This window comes from Galeopterus variegatus, unplaced genomic scaffold, assembly GCF_000696425.1.
Source record: "Galeopterus variegatus unplaced genomic scaffold, G_variegatus-3.0.2 Scaffold662, whole genome shotgun sequence".
Lineage (NCBI taxonomy): Eukaryota > Metazoa > Chordata > Mammalia > Dermoptera > Cynocephalidae > Galeopterus > Galeopterus variegatus.
Genome location: NW_007726773.1, coordinates 425898 through 433678, shown reverse-complemented (window position 1 = coordinate 433678; position 7781 = coordinate 425898). Strand labels below are relative to the sequence as shown.

At 31.2% G+C, this 7781-nt stretch overlaps 2 protein-coding genes across 2 annotated transcripts in view; one reads left to right on the top strand and one right to left on the bottom strand.

The window, feature by feature from the left end:
* GTF2F2 (general transcription factor IIF, polypeptide 2, 30kDa) overlaps window positions 1-7781 on the top strand; it is a 195136-nt gene that overhangs the window by 84009 nt on the left and 103346 nt on the right. The window lies entirely within an intron of this gene.
* KCTD4 (potassium channel tetramerization domain containing 4) overlaps window positions 7378-7781 on the bottom strand; it is a 2574-nt gene continuing 2170 nt past the window's right edge. The window contains exon 2 of the mRNA XM_008571129.1: window positions 7378-7778. The gene's annotated coding sequence lies outside the window, so the exon portion shown is untranslated. The remainder of the gene's footprint in view (window positions 7779-7781) is intronic.

Sequence of the window (7781 nt, the reverse complement as noted above, 5' to 3'; positions counted from 1 at the left end):
CCATACCGTACTATTTCTAAGAAATTGGCCACTTCTCTCTTCATCTAACTTCTGCCAATTCAGTTGTTTAGACTACGTTACTCTTTCCCAGCATTCTTCATTCCTTCTCAAATGACTTTAAAACAGAGCATTCAGGATGCTTTGTGATCTTAAGTATTTTTTTTAGGAATCAGTTTGGTAGTTATTCCTAGTTGGTAGCTGTTCTTCTGGATTTAAACCAATAATGATTCTGTACATGAATGAGGAAAATCTGCCTGACTCATAGGGCTTCTTTCTTGGTTATACTTCTTATCCCTGACCTGCCAGTCAACTCTTTTTCTTCTGTGGTTGTGGCCCCACCAATCTCAGAAATGGATTCTCTGCCCTGGATTTTTCTTGCAGCTTACTCACTAGGTAGGTTAGATTCCTTTTTGGTTAACTGTGGCTCCTTCCATTATTTTAAGCTATGTCCTGGCCTAATCTTAATGAGTGAAGGTGCTGACCTTCCTTCAACATTTATCTTGCCTATTTGCAAAAAGGCTTATGGCCTCTGTTGAATCTCTCAATAAGTTGCTGGGTCTACTCTGAAGGCAGTATCACATAGTGGTTAAGAGCTTAGCAATTTGAAGGTTTGCTAGCTGTGTGACTGCAGGCAGATTGCTTACCTCTGTGGGTCTCTGTTTGTTCTTCTGTAAAATAAGGGTTCAAATGTTACCCATCTCTCTCTGTTAGGATTACCTGCACTAACAAATATCTCAAAATACCAGTTACTTCAACGCGTTTTTCTCCCTTGTAACGGAAGTTCTGAGGTAAGAAGTCCAGGTCTGCTGTGGCAGTTCATGGTCATCAGCAACCCTCTGCCATCTTTAGCTTGTGGCTTACATCCTCAAGGTGATCCAGAATGACTGCTGTAGTTATAACCATCATATCTACATCTCAGGCTCTCAGGCAGAAAAACAGAGGCAAGGGGCAGGGGTGAGGGGGGGAATGGGCTCAACCAGCTTTGTAATTCTTTACAGGAGTGTATCAAAAGTCATGCTCTGCTTATACTCCATAGGTCATAATTTGATGATGTGGCCACACCTAGTAGCCACAGAACACTGGGAAATACATGTTTAATCTGGGTACAATTGCCACCCGTAATCAGGGTTTGATTTTTAAAAAAGAAGGGGAGAATCAGTATTAGGGAAGTAACTAGCAGTTTCTACCCCATGACCTCATGAGATTGCTGTGTGTTGTACACTTCAAGGGAAATAGTATATGTAAACACTTAGTACTGGGCCTGATACAAATTAACACCTCAGCAAATACCATACATTTTTATTATCTACTGTTAAAGGGTTAGATTTCTAGCATTTCCCCCTTTTTCTTATTCTTTCAGTTCATTTACATACTTTCCAAAAGGTATGACATTTATAATAATATAAAATTACCTGAAATTTACAGAAACAACCATAGATGATTTTTTTGCTGGAAAGAGGTAGATAGGTGGTGGTTGTTATCTTATTGGAAACCATTAGTTTCTGTAGAAGAGTTCTTAGCTTCTTACTTCATTAGTAATTCTTGACATTGGTAGAGTTAATATGTCTCTTTTCATTCTGAATTTGGAATCCTCAAATACTTTTCTTTTCCACTACTTGAACCAAAAAACTCCCCACTGTTTGATACATATTTGTTTTGAAAAAGATGAGGTGAATTAAAAATAGTTCTACTTAAAATTTTTTTATTACATCCTTTAGTTAAATGCAAAGTCTTTTAAGATGATAAAGAATGAAGATTGGGAATGAGTTTACTTAATGCATAGCCTTTGGCTTCACTAAACACCTCAGCGTTAATTGCCAAATTTGTATATATCTTAAACAAGCACAACTTTGTTATTTTCTATATATCTGTCACCTAGTGAATTTTACAATATACACAACAATGCTTTGTTCTGTAATAGCAAGAGATATAGTTGAGCCTCCTTTTTCTTGCCTCTCATTAAGTATAATCTGTGTTATATTCAGGTAATTCAAATCTTTATTAAGAAATGAGGGAGGGAAATATAACTGGGAGCCAAAATGACAATATATAGCCTGCTTCCAGTTTTCAAAGTGGCTGAATTTTACATTCTGAATCTCAATGCATTGTTTTTGGCTGCATTGTAACTATTTGACATACACATATATATATGCCCGTGGTTGTGTTTTTGGTTTTGCTGTTTTATAAATCAATCACCTATGACTTTTAGCTATTGTGCAACATGGTGACTATAGTTAGTAACAATGTATTGTGTACATTTAAGAATTGTCACCACAAAAAATATGTACGGTGATACATATGTTAGTTATGTCAACTAGCTATTCCACAGTGTATACATATTTCAAAACATCATGTTGTACACCATAAATATATACAATTTTTGTCAATTAAAAAATAATTTTTTAAAAAAGAAAGAAAATATACTCTAAAAAATCACCTATGACTTTTAAGTTGTTTTGTTTGGTGTTTCTCTATAGTATTAGGTATATATAGTCTTTCCTTTTTCTTTCTGTAGGGATTTCTTTTAAATATCTATACATGGATAGAAAAAAAAATCCAAAAATCAAAATAGTGTTTTGAGGATATAAGATCATGGTGTCTGCATTCATATTTGTTTTTAAAAGATAATTCTTTAGGTTTAAAGAATTAATTTTATAATTAATTCATTTTAGGGTAATTTTATACCTAAACTTTTTAGGTATAAAATGATACCTAAAGTAAATGCTAAATGATCTAGTTCTTTTTAAAACCATATTAAGTGATAAGAAGATTCAAGCAACCATTGAGACTAAAATTAGTATCACTCAGCATTTCTTAAGAACCTTAAAAAATAGTTAATAAACATTTGTTATAACTTGGAAAACTGAATGAGGTGTGATTAAGAGTAAATCAGTAGACTTGCTTAGTTTTGCACTTTAATAATATAGAAAAGTATGTGCTAAATATCCTAGAGGACATTAATCAAAATTACTTTTGAAAAGTTGGGGGCCTATTTTCAAAAATTAACTACATCTTTAAAAATATTATTATTATAACTTGCTTTTAAATATAATTGAATACTCTGGAATCCTTGGTTTGGAAAACAGGCTTTTAAGATACGTAATAAAGGGGTATATTGTAATTGTCTCATTCTTTAATACCAAGTTATTATTTTTTCCAAAATAACTAATGGTTGAAATAAAACTAGGGTGTTTGTATTTTATATATGAAATTCTTATTGTACTTTTTTTGCATTATTAGAAAAATTTAATTAAATATGGGTAATTTGTAATAGCTTATAAGATATATCACTGATTTTTGTTTGATAGAAAGTCTTGAAACATTGTGTATTTTTGTCAAGAGAAGAAGTAGGAATATAATCATCTCTTTATATATTTGCTCTTTAGGCAAATTTTAGATTTCATCTTACATGTTTTTCTTTGCACAGTACCTGTTCACCACTCCTTTGGTGTTTGTTGACAGAAGCAGATTAATCTTAATTTTAGTTTAAGCAAAATATGATTAGGAAAATAAGTCTGCTACAGAAGAAGCCATTATATATTTCAAAGCTAAATACAAATAATTTCTAAGTTTCATGCTGTTTTGGACAGTCCTTATTACATCTCTGCTTTATTAGGGATAATTATGATTCAGGTGCTATAATTTTAACCTTGATTAACATCATTGCAGTTTAAGGTATTTAACCATAATTTATTAGATGGGCGTATCTTTAAGATTGCATTGTCACACATTACTCCTGACTGATTTAAATTGCTGATAAAACGGCTGCTATTATTATTTTGTTGTTTCAGATTTTTACATAAAGCTAGAAAATAAAAGTGCCAGGAAACCCATCATGTGTAATTTTAAACTAATAAAATGAATACTGTGTTTGCCTGTAGCAATTTTAAATATATTCTTGTATCTTATAGTAGTTCATCACAGAATTTAAGCATGAATTTGTTAAAGTTCTTTGTCCTGTTCATGCATAAGTAGAAAGCCTAATTAATATAAACGTGCATTTTTGTGCCTGTAAGATAATAATCAGTGTCTTTATTAAAAGTCTGTGAAAGGTGAGGCACATTACATACTATTCAGAATTTAATTTAAACCTTAGAAAAGCCCTATGAAATAATCATTATTATCCCCTTTTTACTGCGAGGATGTTGAAATTTTAAAAAATTGAGGATCTTGCTTATGACCATGTAAGTAAACTAGTAGAAGTTAGTGGAATTTGAACCCAAGTTTGACTTCAGAACCCATCCTTATGTTTCACTGTGCTATAATTTTCTTCATAATATGTCAGTTCTGTGGATTGTACCAGTCACGAAAAGCTAATCTCCTTTTCAGAAAACCTAGGACGTAAAAATCTGGATTCACCAATAGACAAATTTGGGATGTTCTTTACTCTTGTGAGATGGGTGATTCACCTCATGTTCTTTAAATAACATGACATGACATTAAAAATATTATTTGCTTTTCCAAAATTCAGTTTTTCACTCAACATTTTAGGAATACTTGCACTGTGAGATTGTATCAACTGAGGTGAACCTGTATTTTGGTATTCTGTATTCGACACATACTTTGTGAATGCCTGTTTTCTGCCAGGTTCTAGGTTTTAGAGATGTAAGTGGCCTGCAAAACCAGACATGCTTCCTGCTGGCTCTGAAACTGGTGAACCTGGGTTTCAAATCTTGGTTCTACCTCTTACTAACTGTGATCTTGGGCAGGTTAGTTAACCCTATAAGTCTCTGTTTCTTCATCTGTAAGAAGGAAAGAATGATAGTACCTTTCTTAGGGTTGCTTGAGGATTAATTGAGATAATGGATATTTGTAGCATGATAATGTATATTTCTGGCATGTAGTAAAAATACTTAGTCAATGTTACCTTTTATCATCACCTTAAAAGTAACATTTGAATTGTAACTAACTAAAAAAAGAGCAAACTGGACAAGCTTATTCAGTATCATCACCTTCAGCCTGGGATAGTAGTCATCTTCCTTGTACTATTTGCAAAGTTTAACAAATATCTCCTTTCATTTATTCTGCATTCTGCCAAATACATTTTAAAATATAGTAAAAGCCATAAGCTGTGTTTTTATTTTTCATATTTAAGGATAGTATTAGAATCACTGTGTGGGAAAATTCCAAGTACAAGAAGAGTTTATGTTTGGCTCATGGCAACTATGGCAACTTACTTTTTATTACCTTTCTTTTGAAAAAGAAAGCTAAAGAGTCACTTTGTGATTTGTTCTCTGGAACAATATTTACTTATGAGAAAAGATTCGAGAAAGAAATTCTGCAGTGACTGCAAACAATAATATTATGAAAGTTTACTCTGACTCATAATTGACATTTTGTATGATTTCTTGAGTTTCTTGAATAGATAGTATTTTTTTTTAGAAAATACTAAAATTAGAAACTAGATATTTTCTATACATGTACAGCACAATATTTAGGCACTTGAGTATGTAAATTCAAGTGCAAGTAATTTTGAATTTTAAAAAGGTACGTTTATAAAAAGTTACAAGGGCAATCAATCTAACCAAATTTCCTTCAAGATTATTAAAGTGTTTTAGAATATTGTGACTGATCAAAAGGTTAAGGAGGAATTAAATGCATTCAGGTACGATTTTTTAGAGATGTTACATAAAAATGAATCTGATTTCTTCAGTGGTTTCTCAATAATAACTTTGTTATAACTGTTAAATTTTCCTTTTGTGAATTGATGCAAAAATATTACTTGAAATACTTCTAAGAAAATTTGTGCAGCTATATCTTCTATAATAAGATATGTCAGGGCTAATTTTATTATCTGTAGTGAAATCTTGTTAGAGAAAGTCTTGCTTTGACCTTAAATCACTACCACTTTTTTCATTACCAAAGTCCAAATGCCAAGGAAAAATAATAAACTAGAGAGGTATATAAACAGTTCAATTAGAGTGACTGTAAAAATTAATTTTACTATTTTTCTTATTTCTGTAGTTCCTTTAAGTCCTGTTTAAGCCATTTTAAAGTATGTAAGAGATAATTTGATGTTTTAGTAGAAACACTTTTTTTCGTGTAAATGAAAGAAGATTGTGTAGTTATGTGGAGGGTTTTTGGTTTTTTCTTAATATGAATTTTTTAAAGGACTTTTTTGTATAGTAGATTTTGAAAGTATTTTTAAAGTATCTACAGCCAACTTTTACATTACCTTAGATGTAACTGGAAGTCAGTTATAGTTTTGGGAATGAATAGTAGCTTTACTCATTTATTCTAAGTTTTAGTGTATAATCAAACTTTTGATATATATGCTAATTTAACTGTAAACTCAGTCAGGATTTTCAGAAATATTTTGTTGAAGTTTATTAAGATTAGTTGCCAGATTTAANGTTTAAGCCATTTTAAAGTATGTAAGAGATAATTTGATGTTTTAGTAGAAACACTTTTTTTTAGTATAAATGAAAGAAGATTGTGTAGTTATGTGGAGGGTTTTTGGTTTTTTCTTAATATGAATTTTTTAAAGGACTTTTTTGATAGTAGATTTTGAAAGTATTTTTAAAGTATCTACAGCCAACTTTTACATTACCTTAGATGTTGTAACTGAAGTCAGTTATAGTTTTGGGAATGAATAGTAGCTTTACTCATTTATTCTAAGTTTTAGTGTATGATCAAACTTTTGATATATATGCTAATTTAACTGTAACCTCAGTCAGGATTTTCAGAAATATTTTGTTGAAGTTTATTAAGATTAGTTGCCAGATTTAATGGTTCTATTTAATTTATTTATTTCTTGGCTCTGGCTGGTATGGGCATCCGAATCCTTGACCTTGATGCCGTCAACAACCTGCTTTCCCAAGTGAGCTAACTAGCCAGCCTAGTTTTATTTTAAAGAACCAAATTTAAGATACCATTTGTTCTTGGAAGCCAAAGAATAAGATGCATAGAAATGAGTTAGCTGTTCTCTGTGGGGAGAAAATGCAGTCACATTTAAAGTTAAGTTTGTAGATTATTTCATTGAACAGCCATATGTAAAACTTAATTTTTAAAAATAATTTCTTGTTTCTCATGAAGTAAAATTAAGGCAACTCAGTGAGTCTGAGATTTTGCATCAAAATAGGTATTGAAAAGAATCAATAAAGTTCCTTTATAAGAATGTTTAGTGATGTTTATTTAATATTTTGAACTTGAAAAATGAGCAGATGTTTAGAGTGACTCTAAGCATAAACTCCTTTATTATTCTTATACCACATACTCCATTGAGACTAAGTTATCCATGCTCCATTTGAGCTCAGCCTGCAAAGAAATGAATTTGCTGATTTTTGTCACTTGCAAGACCAGTCAGGGTTACTGTAGCCTGCCAGTTGACTATATCAGTACAAACTATTGTGTGAAATCATCAAGTGGTAATAATTGTTTTTAAATTGACATAAGTAACTTTTTATTTTAATTGTTAATACAAGCAAAAAAGCTAGCAGTGCTTTTATTTTTTTATTGTCATCAAGCAGTTTTCTAGGAATTTTCAGCAAAATAATTCTAGTATGAAGTACAGGAACTGAATAAGCTTTTGGTGCCTGCTATTAGAAATCAAATCAATAGCTTTTATACCTTTTTACAATCTCATTTTGTTTCACTATAGCTCTGTTTTAGGCACACATCTATTTTGCTCTCAGTGGTTAATTTTACCAGTTCAGTTTCTTTGTAGATTTTTGCCATAAGTTGAAAGGATTTTAAACCTCATAGCCTCTAAAATATTTTATTACCAATTATTTAAATGAACGATAGATAATGTACATGCTTGTTTTTTGTGCAAATACCTA